This window comes from Hemiscyllium ocellatum, chromosome 11 (genome assembly GCF_020745735.1).
Source record: "Hemiscyllium ocellatum isolate sHemOce1 chromosome 11, sHemOce1.pat.X.cur, whole genome shotgun sequence".
NCBI classification, from domain to species: domain Eukaryota; kingdom Metazoa; phylum Chordata; class Chondrichthyes; order Orectolobiformes; family Hemiscylliidae; genus Hemiscyllium; species Hemiscyllium ocellatum.
The window spans coordinates 79,444,334-79,462,674 of record NC_083411.1 but is presented as its reverse complement, the minus strand read 5'-3'; positions in this window follow the sequence as shown (position 1 = coordinate 79,462,674).

Here is an 18,341-nt window from a genome sequence, read left to right as displayed (position 1 = left end):
AAGTGGCAGATGGAGTTTAATTCAGAGGTGTTGCATTTTGAGAAAGCAAATCTTAGCAGGACTTATACACTTAATGGTAAGGTCCTAGGGAGTGTTGCTGAACAAAAAGACCTTGGAGTGCAGGTTCATAGCTCCTTGAAAGTGGAGTTGCAGGTAGATAGGATAGTGAAGAAGGCTTTCTTTAATTGTTCAGAGTATTGAGTACAGGAATTGTGAGGTCATATTGCGGCTGTACAGATCATTGGTTAGGCCACTATTGGAATATTGCATGCAGTTCTGGTCTCCTTCCTATCAGAAAGATGTTGTGAAACTTGGAAGAATTCAATAAGATTTACAAGGATGTTGCCAGGGTTGGAGGATTTGAACTATAGGGAGAGGCTGACAGGCTGGGGCTATTTTCCGTGGAGCATCAGAGGGTGAGGGGTGACCTTAAAGAGGTTTACAAAATTATGAGGGGCATGGATAGGATAAATAGACAAAGTCTTTTCCTGGTGTCGGTGAATCCAGAACTAGAGGGCACAGGTTTAGGGTGAGAGGGGAAAGATATAAAAGAGACCTAAGCAGGCAATGTTTTCACACAGGAATGAGCTGCCAGAGGATGTGGTGGAGGCTGTCACAATTGCAACATTTAAGAGGCATTTGGATGGGTATATGAATAGGAAGTTTTGGAGGGATATGGGCCGGGTGCTGGCAGGGTGGAACTGGATTAGGTTGGGATATCTGGTCGGCATGGATGAGTTGGAACGAAGGGTATGTTTCTACGCTGTACATCTCTATGACTCTATGAATGCCTACAGACCCAAATCCCCGATGAGTTGACCAGCTTTTAGAAGTTCTGACAGTGACACCAGGCAGTGGCATGCCACATGGTTTCCTAAACTGAAGATAAAGGCATTTTTCATGATGTTCTTTGACAGTGGACATAGTGATATTAATGTTTCAGAATGTGGATGTACCTTTGTTTATTGAGCTGGATGTTGCTTGGTGAGCGAACCGACATCCAGAGCTTCAATCTGAGTTACAACTCTTCTCAAAACTCATATATTGTATAATGCTGTAAGCTATTTTATGAATAAGATAAAGATTTAATAAAAAATATTGACTTCAAATGGACACTATATTTGCTCATTATTTGTGTGAAGTAGGGAAAGTCATTTCTGAGATGAAATAGTTCAATGCAAGCAAATAAAGCTGTATTCCACAATAAACTGAAGTTGAATTAATGTTGATAGAGCTCATCTTAAATAAGCAGCGCTGTTTTGTGTGCAATTGTGGAGACTGAATCAACAAAGATTATGAAGTGGAGGTTTTGAAGAATCCAATGGAAATGCACCGTACACGTTCTACTTTCTTGAACATAAGAAATTCTTCAGCTAGGTTCATGATTAGTTTCCCTATAAACACATGGATATTTCATGATTCTGCATGACCCAGATTTGGTTCAGTACATTCCAGTCAAACAGTAGTTTTGATTAATATATTCAATATTGTAGTGGTGAGAGAATCAGCATTAATGCATAGTAAATGAATTTCATGAAAATTTTGTTCTAATTTTGACTTATGTATTGAAAAAGAATTAAAACGAATCTTGATTTACACACAGCTGTCTGATTATTTGTCATAACACGTGAAATGAGCTGCCATATATTTTCAAATAAAATGAGTGTAGCAAAGTCATTGCTTGCAATATTAGCTACTCAGAGAACAACTGAAAATCATTAAGCTTTAAAATAAACTAATAAGAAATTTCATTCTTTATCTATATTTAATCATTGCACTTTCTGAAGAGTCAAGGGTTTGGTGCCAGAAAAGCACAGCAGGTCAGGCAGCATCCGAGGACCAGGAGAATCGATGTTTCGGGCATAAGCCCTTCATCAGGAATGTGACTTTCTGAAGAGTTAACAGTTGAGAATGGTTAAAATAAAAGTTATTGAAGCACAGCTGAAATAAGTGGAGTACAGTAAGTACAGTACATAATGCCACCACATTTTGTTAGTCCAATGCTATTATAATTTGTAATCTCTTCCTTGATGCTGTATAATTTGAAAACTGAGAAAGAAACTTGTTTATTAAATGCTTCAATCTCAGGTGAAGTTGTTAGGCCAATTCACATCCAACATGTGTATGGTAAAATGCTGTTCATGTTTTGATGATACAAATTTCACAACAGCCAAGACAATCAACAGCATTCTAAATGAAAGAACATACAACTTTGAAAAAAAAATCATTTTTTAAAAAAAATCCATATTTTTTCTAAAAGAAATTCATCAGTCCTTTCTTGGGCTATGCTGTTGTTGATACCAAGTTTTGCTGAAAGTTGTTTTCGAGATGTATCGGATTCTAAAAAAAGACGAAGAGACTAAGAAACAAGGGTGAAAGTATGACCTGTGCCCATCTGCAGTGAGGAGGTAATAATGTTTCGCCATCGGTATTTCAGAATTTGAAGACATGCTTTAAGACAATCTTCTTCATACCTGTGGAATGGAGTTAAATGTCTCAATTATGTTAAATGAAGCTGATGATCCTCCTTCAGAAGTATGAAGAGCTACCAATACTTACTGAGGTGTTGATATATGTGAAACTCAAGCATTACTGTTTTGTTCTTGGCTAGTTTACACAGGCAAACCACACCACGATTCCAAAATGTACTGGCACAAATCAATCTCTCTATGTCATCATGCAGTCATCTGTTGCATAATGACTCTTTTTAAATAAAAAGATAACATTAAATAAAGAAAGATGGGTTGTCACACTCAAGGAAATAGAATGGACATGTGTAAGATCATACAAAGAGATGTCACTGACAAAATAAATCCGAATTAGGATTACATGGGAGTTCAATATTTCAACCTGCTGATGGAAGCTTTACACCAATAAATGAGCCTGATAAGATTACATCAATAGGTTATCCTGAATTTATTCTTGAAGAAAATACAAGCTATATCTTTGCTCATTTATGATGGACAGAATAATCCATTCAGATACTCACATGTTGTCGTTTGACACTGCATTTCAAAGAAGATAAAGCATGCATATCACAGCTCTCAGGATCAGCAGCTGTTCAAAAGTATTTTATGATATATTTTTTATATGCAGTCACTGTTGTAATGTGGGAAATGCAAGTCAATTTTACAAAACAATCACCGTTAGAGGATAATGTGGCCAGGACTATATTTTTTAATGATTGACATCACAGGGATTGAAGGAACATTATCAATCAGGATGTCAGGGATAACTGATCTCTTTGTCACCAAAATAGTCATGAGATTGTTAATGTCCATCTGGGAAGGCTGATATGCCCTCAGCTTAAGCTCTCACACATAACTGCCTTTGCTGAAGTGACATCTGCAAAGGAGCTGTCACACGGAGACAGTGTCACATCTTCACATGTCTTCATTGTGTTGTCCAGTTCCACCAACATAAAAAATGGCACAGATTTCACAACTGATCCTACAGCTCAAAATTGGGTGTCCATCAGATGTTTAGAGTCCTTATTAAAAGTAGCAACAATCTGCAATCTCGCACATGTCATATCGTTCAGTCCAACATTAAACCAGAGATTCAAGCCTTATGCAAAGATGACTAAAGGAAAGTGTGTCAGGAACACTACTAGGCATAACTAAAAACATGGTGCCAACATGCTAACAATACACGACTGCAAGAATGTTAAACAGTGGAAGCAGCATGTATTTGAGCCAAATGTGCCACAACCTGTATACCACCACTTTTTCACTGTCTATCTTTTCCAAAGGCACATTGATTGTTGTGTGATATATACCCTGGATACCAGCTGATCTCTGTGGCAGCCACTTAACAATTCCCCAAGTTTGTGCCAATGAGGCCTGTATTCGTGGGTCTGATCATGCAGAACTGTTGGAATGGAAGGGATTGCAGTGGAGAGGTTGGGTGACCTCCATTCAAAGACAGATATTACTGAAGTCTTTGGATCGTTATCAGAATGATCAATGAAATGACTCTTAAGAACTTTTCAGGGCCACCTCATGTTTCTCTCGATCAGAAAATATCTTCTGCTCCTTCACATTATAAACGCCAGTCAGAAAGTTCAATTCTCTTCATTGTCTTCAGGAAGGTCAGAAGATTTTCTCGATCATTTTCAAATCTGATGTTTTCTCTGGAGGACTTTTGTGGATTGCTACATTTTCCCCTCTATCTTTTTGTTGCCAACACTTATCATTCACAGCCTCCTGTACATCCCAGTGCTTTTGCTTTTAAGATCCTCTGTTGCGGAGTGTGTACCTTTTATATTTTGTTTCCTTGTATCTCAGACTCACAACATAATTGTAATAACTTAACAAGATATATAAGATAAATTTATTATTCAATGAACTCTCTCAACCTTAAATTTTCCAAGCAGACAATGTTGTCTCATCAAAATTGCAACACCGAAACAATGCAGCACTCAGTACTGCCTGAAACATTACCATAGTTTACATTTTCATAGAGTTTGAACCTACATTCTCCTGATGCAAAATGAAAGGCTGACATATTAAAAAGCTAGAAGACAAAAGAAGAAGTGCTTCAAGGAAACAGATGAGATTTGGAACTAGAAGTATGAACAATAAGAGAAGAGAATAGGTACAGTCTAAACAAGAAGGAAATGAAGAACATCATGAATTCGTACCAACGAAGTGTAAAAGCATCAGCCTAAAGTCCATTACTGAGAGACACGAACATTATCATCATCATCCTGAACTGTTGGAAACATATTCATATTAAATATTCATGGAGACATCACAAGATATTGCATAGTTTAGTGAAATTTAGTTTAATTACAAGGGAAGATGGAAATGATCATTTTATTTTTGCTTTTGAATTATTGGTGGCCCGCAGTGATGTACAGAAAAGGTACCTTATTCTCTTAAGGGCAGCATGGTGGCTCAGTGGCTAGCACTGTTGCCTCACAGCACCAACCTCGGGTGACTGTCTGTGTGGAGTTTGCACATTCTCCCCATGTCTTTGTGGGTTTCCTCTGGGTGCTCTGGTTTTCTTCCACCATCCAAAAATTTGCAGGTTAGGGTGGATTGACCATATTAAATTGTCCATAGTGTCCAGGAATATGCAGGCTAGATGGATTAGTAATGGGAAATGCAGGGTTACAGGAATAGGGTAGGAGGTATTGGTCTGGGTGGGATGCTCTTTGGAGGATTGATGTGGACTTGATGGGCCAAATGGCCAGCTTCCACACTGTAGGGATTCTATGTTCATTTAGCAGGAAAGAATTCTGATGCATTGAATGGACAGTCGGAGTCTCTTTCCCAGGGTAGAAATGCCAATTGCTAGAGGACATAGCTTTCAGGTGAAATGGGATTAAATTTAAAGGAAATGTGGGAAGCAAGTTGTTCACACAGACTGCCTGGAATGAGCTGCCAGAGGTAGGTGGGAGCAGATACCATAGCAACATTTAAGAAGCATCTTGACAGGTACAGGAATAGGCAAGAAATAGAGGCATACTGATCCCATGGAGGCAAAAGGTCTTTGGTTTAGAAATGCGTTAGCGCAGTCTTGATGGGCCAAAGCATCCGTTCTTGTGCTGTACTGTTCTTTGATTTTATATCAGGTTATATAATCTACTAGACACAAAACAAACTGGATGGACCTGATTAGTCTTCAAATTTTTACATTCAGACAAGGGACTAACTTTGGGACCTCCCTGGTCTGTGACTCGGTGGGTTTACCTAGTCAGTAGTGGAGCCGAAGGCCTCTGTATGAGTTCATATCTACAGTAACGCATTGACTCTGAACTGCCCTCTGAAAGGACCCAGGAAAGTGGCAGCTTACCACCTAAGGGCAGTCAATGATGCACAATAAATGCAAGCCTTGCTAGCAACATTCAGATCTCAAAACTGTCTTTGGCTTTTTATGATCGACGCAGAAATCGGAACACAAACAGGGATTTTATCCAAATTCAGTCCACATTTATTTTCAGATTTCATCGAAATGGTGTGAGTTGAAAGATAGTTGATAGTTGAATGGACATGTTCCATTTTGCTGCATAGAGCTTATCCACTGCCCGGCCTTGACCATCAGCACGCACTGATTAATCTCCAACCCCCATTCCACACCATGTGATCTCCAGGGAGAGGTGAAAAGCCAGAGTTACAAATCCGCAGCCAGTATGGGAAAAAAAATCTGGAAGATTCCTCTCTATCCTCTTGTGACGATTGAAAAGTGCCCAGGAGATGAGTCCAGCCCTAATCAGATAAACGTTCCCCAAGACAATTGCTTTGCTTCTGTTCTGTTGACACCACCTGAGCACACAGCCAGGGAGCCTGGTCTCAGTCTGTCTGCAACACAAGCTCTGTGTCAGGAGTCACTTTCCAAGACAAATGCTTTTCCATTTCTGTTTTGCTGACACCACTTGAACACGCAGTACCTTGGAGTCTGATCTCCTACTGTCTGCTGATCAGTTGTGCACTTGCAGTCAATCTCGAAGACAACTGCTTTGCCAATTCTGTTTGGCTGAAGCTATGTGAATACACTTCTGGAGAGCCCGGTCTCCCTTCTGTCAGCAGACTAGCTCTGAACTAGCAGCAACAGGCCCAACCTCCTCTTGGAACTTGTTTGAACCTCGGATGTTGTTCCCACTCGTGTTGTTCCAGCTTGAATGAAAATTCTTCCCAATCATTTTTCTGAACTGGTACCAGTGACACCCTTTAATTTGCAGTGAGCTGAGGGGACCTTATACTAATAGTTTGGTGAGGGCAATCACAGGATTGGTTTGGGAACTTAGAGCAAGTGGTACATCAGCTCTGATATATATACATGCAGCGCAACATCGAGGGCCGAAGGGCCTGTACTGTGCTGTAATGTTCTATATATGGAGGGGGATGGGAATGGGAGAAAGGGACTGGGGGGATGGATGGACTGCATTGGCCTACTTTGTCCGAGGATAATCACTTAGTGCATGACCTCTTCTTTACAACATTTATTTCATGTTGTACTCTGGAGGGCACACCCACATGTGATTCCTCACCTTCCCTGCTCCCATGCAATGTTCAGTTGTAGCACACAAGCCTAGCTTGTTGACAAACAAAGACAACCCAGAACAAGGAAACAACAGACCAAACATTCCCTCACAATCCCTAAGAGACACCCAGTTGGGAGGTGAAGGTGGTGAAGTCCACATTATTGAGGAGTGAGGAGGTCCTAGTATGTAAAGGATCAACTTGATCCTTTCGGGCCTTCTCCATGCATGGTGACAAAACAAGTTGGACTGAGGATGAGGAGGCTGGAGGGAGCCTGTCTGGAAACAAACGCTTAAATGAGCAGGGAAAGACATGATAAAAGGGAGCATTGCCCGTGAGTGCCACATTACTGCTCAATCCTAAACTGATGGACATTACATCTGAACAGTCAGAGCATTAATCAGGAGCAAGTAGAATCCATATTCACCTCAACTTCCTATTTGCTTCTAATGCTGGTGTCAATAAACAATACTCACTGCTATCAATTTGTTCTTGGAGCTAGACTCTGTTCCCTCGCACGGTCCACCCTTCTCACCCTAAGTCCTAGTTGGATAGTGTCCAGCCGTGCATGGAGCTTGTCAGAATGAAAACTGAAGATTCCCTGACAGAAAGTTTGGGTCGTCTTTAATCCCCAAGGCAATTAACCTTCTTCATGAGCTCCTGAAATCAGCCTGGCAGTATTTGACACCAGAAGAAGGAGAAGCATGGGTTTGAGGTCAGGGAAGGGTTAACCAGAGCTACCACCTGCTGTAAGGTTCCATAGTATCCTGGAGATCAGGAAACCCGGATCTGAAAAGAAAAGTACAGAGAGTGCAGCCTCCGCCCAAACCCTCAGAGCTCCTACAGTGGATTGGCGAGAGTCCGGCAATATGACCGAGTCGATCAATCTGGTAACCAGCACCCCCACATCCTGAAGAGATTCATGATCAGCTCAGTGTGGATCACCCACCGGTAAAGGTGAAGTACAGAATATGGCAAGGTGCCAATTGTTGTGCTGTTCACCTGCTGCTGAATGTGGCAGCTAGAGTGTCACCCCCACCATGCATCAACGGGAAGCAGCGTGTCACCTTGAATGAGAGACCCAGGAGAGGGTCCCCATCCTGTTTGTTGATATCCCAAACCATCATATCCTCTGTCTGCAAACCTGTGGTCTTACCCTGCAACTGAGAATGAAACTGAGCAACGTCCTATCATCCCATTCATGCTCTGAAACTGTACAAGTGAACTCAACCATGTTCACTTGCTTAGATAGGCCATCCATCCTGAATGGGACTTCCCCTGCTTATCCCACCCGTACATCAAAGCATCTACACAAGAACCTCTGGGAATCCCTGTCTCAGGAGACCACCACCATATGTTGGAAACAAGGAGAAACAAAGAGCTGTGGAACCATTATTGGTAGACAGATAATCATCCAGAAGGTGTAAGTGAAGAAATCCCAGCAACAGTCAACCTTTCTGGAGAACTGTCCCACATTCATATCCCAATATGATAAGATCATCTTCATTGCCAGAATGGCCACTAATAGATGGTTCTTCAAAGAATCAAACTCAATCGCATTGAGAGAAATATGGAGGTTAAAACTTTTAATTATAGGGAAAGATATTCTCTCTACCTCTACTCTCCGAGAACCAAGCTTCCAGAGTCATCTATCTCCAGTCGGGGTAAGTAATGGAAATAACTAAGCCATCCAGCTCAAAGAAAGGCAGGATCATGGCTTGGGCTGATGGAGCAACGTTTCGAAGGTGAAGTGCTGTGAGCTCCCTTCATTCCCAGCTTTCTGTTGGAATGCTGCACTGCTCAGTATGAAGGAGGTTCCATTTAGGAGTACAGCCAGAGAGAGGCTGCTGGAGGGCAGAGATTGGTGACTGGAAAAGATTAGTGACAGGGAGGGATTGGTGACTTGGAGGGATTGGTGACTGGAGGGATTGGTGATAGCGTATGAATCAGTGGGTTTAGGGGTGGGCCGGGTGACATGGACCAGGTCTGCAAGGGAGTGCTGTCCACACCTTAACAGCCAATTCGGGAATGACAGAAGCTTCTGCTACAGCAGCTCCTCCAGTGACACATGAAAACACCACAGCATCAAGGAGTTGGAGAAACCATAAGTTGCGTGGCCAAGTGAGCTGACAAGATAAGATTAACTCAATGATAGAACCTGTTCCTCCAATGGGTGCACCCACAGGGCTCTCAGCCAACTGCAAACTGGGAAACACAGTGGGTTACCAGAATCATGGATACTAACAACTTGGCCAATTCCCAAACTTATCTATAAATTGGGAAGAGGAACATAGCACTGATCAATGCTCATGGTCTCTGTAAGAACCCAAGCTTGGACTCCAACCTCCAAAGGAAAAGGCTACCTGGAACCCAACCTTCCAGACTCAAGGTCACCCTCATATTAAATTCTTACAAAGCCAAAACAACAGGAGGCCATAATTGATTCAGGCTCCCAATTGGGTTTCCAAAGACAGGAGGCCTCCAGAAAGTTTCCTCAGGTTAAACTTGCAAAGAAGGTTGAGAAAGATGAGACTTTGGGAACAGTGTTGAGGGTGGTTACTTCAGCTTTGAATTCAGGAACACAAGGGCCGATGAAGATAATCCCTCAAGACATGACCTGCTGGCACTCAGGGAAGATGTGGCACTCAGGCACATTAACCCTCCCTCCCTCAGAACCTAGATGCCTCTTAGGGATTGGGTGGGAATGGCTGAAGGTAATTTCACAGTTGTGAGGAAGCAGACACAGAACCACAACAAGGATTGGTGCTGGGTCCTCTACTTTCATAAATGATTTGGATGTGAGCATAAGAGGTACAGTTAGTAAGTTTGCAGGTGACACCAAAATTGGAGGTGTAGTGGACAGCGAAGAGGGTTACCTCAGATTACAACAGGATCTTGATCAGATGGACCAATGGCTAAGAAGTGGCAGATAGAGTTTAATTCAGATAAATGCGAGGTGCTGCATTTTGGGAAAGCAAATCTTAGCAGGACTTATATATTTAATGGTAAGGTCCTAGGGAGTGTTGCTGAGCAAAGAGACCTTGTAGTGCAGGTTCATAGCTCCTTGAAAATGGAGTCACAGATAGATAGGGTAGTGAAGAAGGCATTTGGTTTGCTTTCTTACTGGTCAGAGTATTGAGCACAGGAGTTGGGAGGTCATGTTGCGGCTGTACAGGACATTGGTCAGGCCACTTTTGGAATATTGTGTGCAATTCTGGTCTCCTTCTTATCGGAAAGATGTTGTGAAACTTGAAAGGGTTCAGAAAAGATTTACAATGATGTTGCCAGGATTGGAGGGTTTGAGCTATAGGGAGAGGCCGAACAGGCTGGGGCTGTTTTCCCTGGAGCATCAGAGGCTGAGGGTTGACCTTATAGAGGTTTACAAAATTATGAGGAGCATGGATAGGATAAATAGGCAAAGTCCTTTCTCTGGGATCGGGGTCCAGAACTAGAGGGCATTGGTTTATGGTGAGAGGGTAAAGATATAAAAGAGCCCTAAAGGGCAACTTTTTTCACACAGAGGGTGGTACGTGTATGGAATGAGCTGCCAGAGGATGTGGTGGAGGCAAGTACAATTGCAACTTTTAAGATGCTGGGTGTATGAATAGGAAGGGTTTGGAGGGGTATGGGCTGGGTGCTGGTAGGTGGGACTGGATTGGGTTGGGATATCTGGTCCGCATGGACGGGTTGGACTGAAGGGTCTGTTTCCATGTTGTACATCTCCATCACTCTGTGACTCTACCTGTGAATGCTCTCACCAATCACCCTCAACATAGGTGATCCTGAGTGTGCTCAAGTCCCCTGAGTGTGGCGACCCCAAATATATTGGCACCATCTGGAGATAAATAACCCAGGACTGGGTTTGTGTTATCAGAGGGCACAATGGATGTCTCTGGTGAAGGATCACCAATACTAACTGATGTGCTTGGGAAAAGCAGCCCGATCCCGGCACCAATCAGTTCAAATACCATCAAGGTTTTTCTGAAGTACTTCCAATAGTATAGTCAACTATGTAATTATAAAATAGACAGTTCACCACAATAAGCGCTTGGACCTTGAAGTGAACAGCAAAACTATAAAAGGTACCATAACAGGACACTGCACATCTTGAAGATTAGTCATAGAACTTGAGGATAATTGCAAACCTGAGCTACAAGGTGAAAATATAAATATTTATAAGGCTTTGATACTGATTATCGAGGGTTGAATTCCCACAACTGGTTCAAGAAGCTAATTTTATTTCTTTGTTTGACCAGAAATGTATGATTGTTAAACACCAAGTGAAAATACTGATACTGTCAGAGCTTGGTCCCAATTTGGGAACCTGTTGCACTGTTGGGTCTGCCCGAGATGTGATCTGCCGGTGATCCATTTGTTGAGCCATTTATACAGATCATTACTAGAAATCTGCATTACAGAGCTGAGTACGGTATATCAAGATACAGACAACGGGACTACTGAACTACAAGTCAAGAACTGTTGGTTTCTTCAAGGACTTGCTGACAGTGAGAGTCCAATTTATGAAACTGTTGCTTGTTATGTGATAACAACAGATTTAAGCAACAGGGCCAGATTTCTTTGGAACCTGGCATTTCATGTTAATTGGATATATTTGTGCATGTTTAAGTGTTAAAGATTTTTTTTGTCCCAAAGTTGCTAAAGTATTCACTGTAAACAAGTACTGCAGGGGAACAGTGATTGTCATAGAATCCCTATAATGTAGAAATAGGCCATTCAGCCCAACAAGTCCACATTGACCCTCAGAAGAGCATCCCACCCAGACTCACTCTCCTCCACTGTCCCTGTAACCTTGTATTTCCCATGTCTCTGATCACTACAATCAATTTAGCATGGCCACCTGACCTGCACATCTTTGGTCTGTGGGAGGAAACCAGAGCACATGGAGGAAATCCATGCAGACACAGGGAGAATTGCAAACTCCAGACCCAAGGCTGGAATCGAACATGGATCCCCTGGCAGTGTGAGGCAGCAGTGTGAACCACTGAGCCACCATGCTGCCCTATGAATTTTCGTATAACTTCCTGTCAAGTGAGATGTAATTATAATCATTGTATTCAATGTCCACTCAGACATAGAGAATCAATAAGGAGAGGGAAAGAAAGATTAGATGGAGAGGGAAAGAAAACGACTAGAAAGGCAAAGAAAAAAAAAATAATTTTGAAGTCTCTTGAAACAATTGACAACCTGAAGGATTGAATTTCATTTCCAAGAATAAGAGGCTGATTGAAAATCAATAACAATAATACATAAAGTAAAAGGTACTAAACGTAACTGTGGTGGTTAAACAGACAAGTGCGATATATCTTTGTATAAGTCATAGAGAAGTGAAACATCCAATTCCCCTTTTGCAAAGCAATCATCAATTCTTCCTGGAATTTGTTTTGATTCACAAGATATTGTCCATTTCTCCTCGCCATTTCTCCTCTGTTGGTTGGTTACATGTGATTCAAATGTTTTTTTTTAATCAAACCTAACTCAGTGTCTTCTTTGTGTACATCAGCTAATGCGCAGTAGCTGGTGACACATTTATCACATCAGGTAATCCAGTGGCCTTGGCTAATGATCTGGGGAACATGCAGTCAGTTCTGCTATAACATGGCAGTTCCATTTTTGTGTTATAAGGTAATCGCGTAATAGAAGTGTCATTTAAACTGATGGGGTCAGAATTGTTTTATAATCAATACACACTTTAAAACTTCACGCTTTAGAAACAGTGTCCCCAATTTGTCAATTGTGTTACCGTGAATCCGTGTTAACGAAGCATGCATTATAGCAGAATGTCCTGCAGGTTCAAATCACAGCATGGGAACTGCTGGAATTTAAATTCAATTCATAAAATGTGAAATTAAAGAAGAACTGTTAATGTTTGTGGAATAGAAACCAGGCTCAACGATTGTAAATGATGAAGTGTTTTATTCATAGTTTATAGGGCAGGCAATCTGCCATCCTTACCTTGTCTGGTCGACATGTGACTTCACATACATAGCAATCTGGTTGATTCATAACACTGACCTCTGGAATGGTCTGGAAAGCCACTTAAATCAAGAGGGTCTGGGGATGTGCAACAAATGATGGCTTTGTCAGCCACATCCCATGGAAGAATAAAAAAAGTTTGTATAGAGAACTGCGCAGTATTCTCTGCATCAAAGGCCTGAGAAGTGATGACCGGAAGAATGACCCAGGAGAAGAAAACACACAAGTCTCAAAATATTGAGAACGCTAGCAGCAATTTGTTTTAGAAAAAGTCTTTTTTTTTCCTTAAATTTGATTTTTGTCAGGAATACTCAGCTGACATTCTGCAAAATTTCCTTGAATGATTTGATGGATTCCTTTTCTGACAGGCTTTGGTTTAAGAGTGCTTGCTTACAATAAGTGAAATTCAGAGAATGCTTTTGTTGCAGATTGTCAGTTCCCACAAACAAGACAGCCATTAATCAAGTTAATTAAAATGACACGAGATAAATATTCAAAGTATGACACATACTTGATGATGCAATGCTGAAGATGATAAAAACCTTAACTAAGTCGATCAATTTGACAGAGTAAATCAGCAACTAATGAATGAACTGTGCAGTAGATCGGGAGGTTTCACAATTCATCTTTGGCAGGTGCCCCTGTCACCTCTAGTGAAAATAATTGCAGTGGCCACCTGCTACAGCTTTTGCATTTGCTGATTCAATGACTTTAAATGTTATTCCTCAATTTGCTGTGGGTCCAGGATAAATTCTTCTGGAGATTTCACAATGTGAACATGTGAATGTCAGAGTTGTAAACCTTTCCACAATCCTGGAGTTCAGTGTCTGCACTATCCCATGTATTTGTTAAAAGTGCACCATCTGCTGTAGCAGGAAAGGACAATAGGCAGAATTTTGTCATTGTTATTGTGGCTTGAGCGATGACAGTAATGGTAGGAAACACAATGAGAATATCAAGGCCAGAATTGAGGCATTGAGAAAGGCTTTTGTCAGTTTCCCCTTAAGCTTTAATGGAGAACTTCATAATCTCATTTCTGAGGGTAATGAGATGTACACTACAGAAATAGACCCCTTAAGTCCAACTCATCCATGCTGACCCATTAATACCCCAGTTCACGTGATTTCTATACCACTTACTGTTTTCCCTTCCTTCCCCAAGAAAGTACATGACACCAATGATGATGATCTAATTCAGAGGAGGTAGCTGGTGGCTGCAGCTTGCTGAATGTTTAGCCTGAGCATCATCCGACTGCTTCTTCACAATAAGGTCCTTATGAACTCCATGGCCAAAATTCTCCTTGCATCTTTGTCCAGGCAAGTTGGCATCAGCTAATCACCAGCCTCACCACATTATCACGGTGGCTCTCGAAATGGTCAGACACCACTTCAGTCTTTCAAAAACCTCCCTGAGGAGCTCTGGGATATCTATTCAAAATTTGGGAGGAGATTTGTAGCTTGGATGCTTGTTGTTGTGGTTCTGTTCGCCGAGCTGGGAGTTTTTGTTGCAAATGTTTTGTCCCCTGTCTAGGTGACATCCTCAGTGCTTGGGAGCCTCCTGTGAAGTGCTTCTGTCATGTTTCCTTCGGCATCTATAGTGGCTTGTCTCTGCCGCTTCCGGTTGTCAGTTGCTGTCCACTGCAGTGGCCAGTATATTGGGTCAACAAACACATCGACCTGGACCCAATATACCGGCCACTGCAGCGGACAGCAACTGACAATCGGAAGCGGCAGAGACAAGCCACTATAAATGCCGAAGGAAACATGACAGAAGCGCTTCACAGGAGGCTCCCAAGCACTGAGGATGTCACCTAGACAGGGGACAAAACGTTTGCAACAAAAACTCCCAGCTCGGCGAACAGAACCACAACACTGGGATATCTATGATTTGTATGCTTCTGTCAGGTCACTTTGCAGGTCTTGAAAGGACAATCCCAACAACCATAGCCCAGCCCTCTGATGTCCCCACAACATGCTGACTCATTCCAGTAATCCCTACACTGGTGGATTGACCATGACCCATTCTCTGAGCTGCAAAGAAACAGAGTCCTGGACTCTGGTAGGATCGACTCCCTGGGCTGGAAGCAGCCCAGCTAGTGACTGACTCTGACATTACTCCCTTATTAGCCATATTCCTCTTATTGGTCAGAATCCCCCTTGTTGAGCAGAGATCCCCTTGACCATGCTAAAGACTGTTCCTCTTAGACATTTGACATGGCTGTTTGGTTGAAGCTCATGAAGTGTGATTGCTGTGTGAGCTGCTGGGACATGCTGCAGTTGTGACATGGGGTCAGTTTAGCTTAGATGGCTGCTTTGTGGCACAGTGTGATATTAACACCATGGGTTCAATTCCTACACTAGCTAAGCTTACCATGAAGGGTTCTGCTTCTCAACCTTTCCCCTCACCTGAGGTATGGTGACCCTCAGATTAAACCATTTCTAGTTGCCTCTGCCTAATGAGAGAGCAGCCCTGTTATCTGGTAAGATTATGGCAACTTAATGATTTTAAAGTTGTGATATTGATGAAGTACTGTGTCACAGAGGGGCCTGTCCACCACCTTCACTGTTCAGTAACCCCCATCCATAACATTCTGCCTGCCTCTCCCTCTGAGCTAAAAAAGCAATGCAAGCCACAGAAGTTGCAAAGCAAGTGAGCACTACAAAGGAAAGCTAAAAGACGCAAGATGCATCCTGGCAGATGCATGGATTATGTGTGTGTCCCTATGTGCAAAGTGACCGGCAGAGGCACAAAGCCTTTAGGTGTCCTGAGCTACAAAGTGAAGTTCTCAAGGGTTGAAGTGGTGTGTGTGTTGGTGGTGAGGCTGGTGGATTGCCAGTGTTGACTAGGGCATGGATGAAGGGTTGAGGAGGATGATGTTCATGACACTTGTAGGGACATTGTGATGCAGTCAGAGCAATCAGGTGCCCCTAGACGCAAATGGTAAGCTGATGTCACCAAGTAAATACTTAGAATTTCATGTCAGGAGTTAGCACTACCTAATCTCTCTGGGAAAGACAGAAGTCAGGGTGAATCGCACGACTAATGTGACGCAGATGCACAGAAATAAGGTAGTTGTCTCTCATTAGCAACATTCTGAACTCACCAGCTCAGTCTTAAGTGGAAACTTTGGGATATAATTTCTCAGTATTGCGATCCTGATTTTTTTTCATTTTTACAGTATATTCCCATCTTTCTCGCCATTGCCAATGCTGATGAAAAGAGTGGAACATTCCACCCTACATTTCTCTATGCCCTTTATAAATCTTTTTCACAACTTAACAGATAGGCAATCACATGACTTATTTTCTGTGATTATAGCAGGTTTCCCGACTCTATTAAACTGGCAACGATGAACAAAATTAATTTCCTCTTCAAACGTAAAGTGGATGGGAAATTCTAAGTTCCTGTCAGTATACTAGAAGCCTTTTAATTTTGTTTAGATTTCCCTTACAACTTTGTCTTGTATCATTTCTCTAAGTTATTGATCTCCTTCCTGCCCTCTACACTTTCTCTCCCAGTCTATTCTTTCAGTTGAAGAATAGTTTGCCTTCCACAAGCATTTTCTTAAATTAATTCCGAAAATATGGACATCACTGGCAATTCCAGCATTTACTGATGGCACCCATTGAACCTTGGTCCTCATTAACTCTAGTTAGAAAATTACACTCAAAGACCTCTTCACTGGTCAACTCTTCACTCCTACCTCCAAGCTCAATACTGCCAATTCTTTTAAAAATTTCAGCTTTACTTCATCATTTGAAGTAGGTGAAGGAACTTCAAGGTTGTTATGTAACAATAGCGAATTTATCAATAACTAATAAACGAGGTGATTTCCTCAAATTCCAGGAGCAGTAATTACTGTTTTATATGCTGTTGCATTGTTTTGGAACATTGGAAGAAACAGTCAAAACAACAGCAGTTTTAAAAGGGAGAAGAACAGACAAAGGAAGCACATGGTGAGGTCAGTGCAAGAGAGAGAGGGAGAGAGAAAGAAACCCACATTGCTAACTGACAGAGTTAGCAAGTACTGCCTTTGCTGTTGAATTCATGTTTCGCTGGACATCCGAGTATGTCTGGGAAAATTAACAAACAGTGAAGTTCAGAAGAGTTGCCAGAGGAAGTGGCGGAGGCTGGTACAATTTCAACATTTAAAAGGCATCTGGTTGGGTAGATGAATAGGAAGGGTTTGGAGGGATATGGGCCAAGTGCTGGCAGGTGGTTGGGATATCTGATCAGCATGGACGAGTTGGACCGAAGGGTCTGTTTCCATGCTGTACATCTCCATTACTCTGTAACAATTAGTGTTTTACCAATTCAAAATTTGAAAATGCAGCAAAATAGAACAGAAACAATAGAAAGAGCACAAAAAGCCAAACAACACACAACTAAAATATATTACAAGTACATCACTGCATTAAATTGTGCTGTGATGCAAACAAGGAAGCCAGTTTGGTATTGTGTTTCTTCAGCTGTTGCTCTGAGATTGCTGGTTGCCACTTTTACAAAGAATTAAAGAGTGTTACAACGATGAAAGTATTTCTGCTCCACATGAATCTCCTCACTCCATACCATCCTCTCATACTATCCTATTCTCACTCATATCCAGCGCTTCCATAAAATCATCCATGCATTTCACTGTAAAAACTGAAATATCACTTTAAGACCAAAAGAAATAAAAACCATTAACTGATAGAGCAATCAATCATATATTTTTAAATTTATCAAAGGTTATACCTACTTATTTAATCAAGAAAATATGCTCATAGCTCAACATGTTGAAAATTCCAACAGTTCTGCCATTAGCACTATTTTTCACTCACAGTTAGAAATCAGCAGCAGCCAACACTGAATCTAAAGCAGCACAGGCCCTGAGCTATGTAGCTAATTAGGATTTCAATGCTCCTCATAAATGATTTTTCCAGAGAGAAAAAACATGTTTGAGACTGACAAGTTCTCCCAAAGCTATATTCTATATCAATTGACACCACAGCGCTAGTTATTGCACCTAGGCACTGAGCTGATTATTTTAATCAGAGTCATCCTGTTTACCATCCATCAGCACCAAATCAACCTTTTGGGCATATCAGACAATACCAATGATTACTCAGTGAGCTTGGCATTCCAGGTTCGACAGTAGGAGAGTTCATTTAAAAAAAGCTTGTTGCAGCAACAGTGGCTACTTCCCTCACTTTGCTCAGAGGGTTTTGCTGCAATGTTAATGAACAAAGCCAAATTTCAGAATGCAAACTTATTCCTCCTCAGAGTAAACAGCAACTTAACAGCTGTCATCCTGAATTTGTCAGTGTAGAAGCTGAATTGTTGCAGGTATATGGTCTACTGACAGTATAAACACATTCGTTT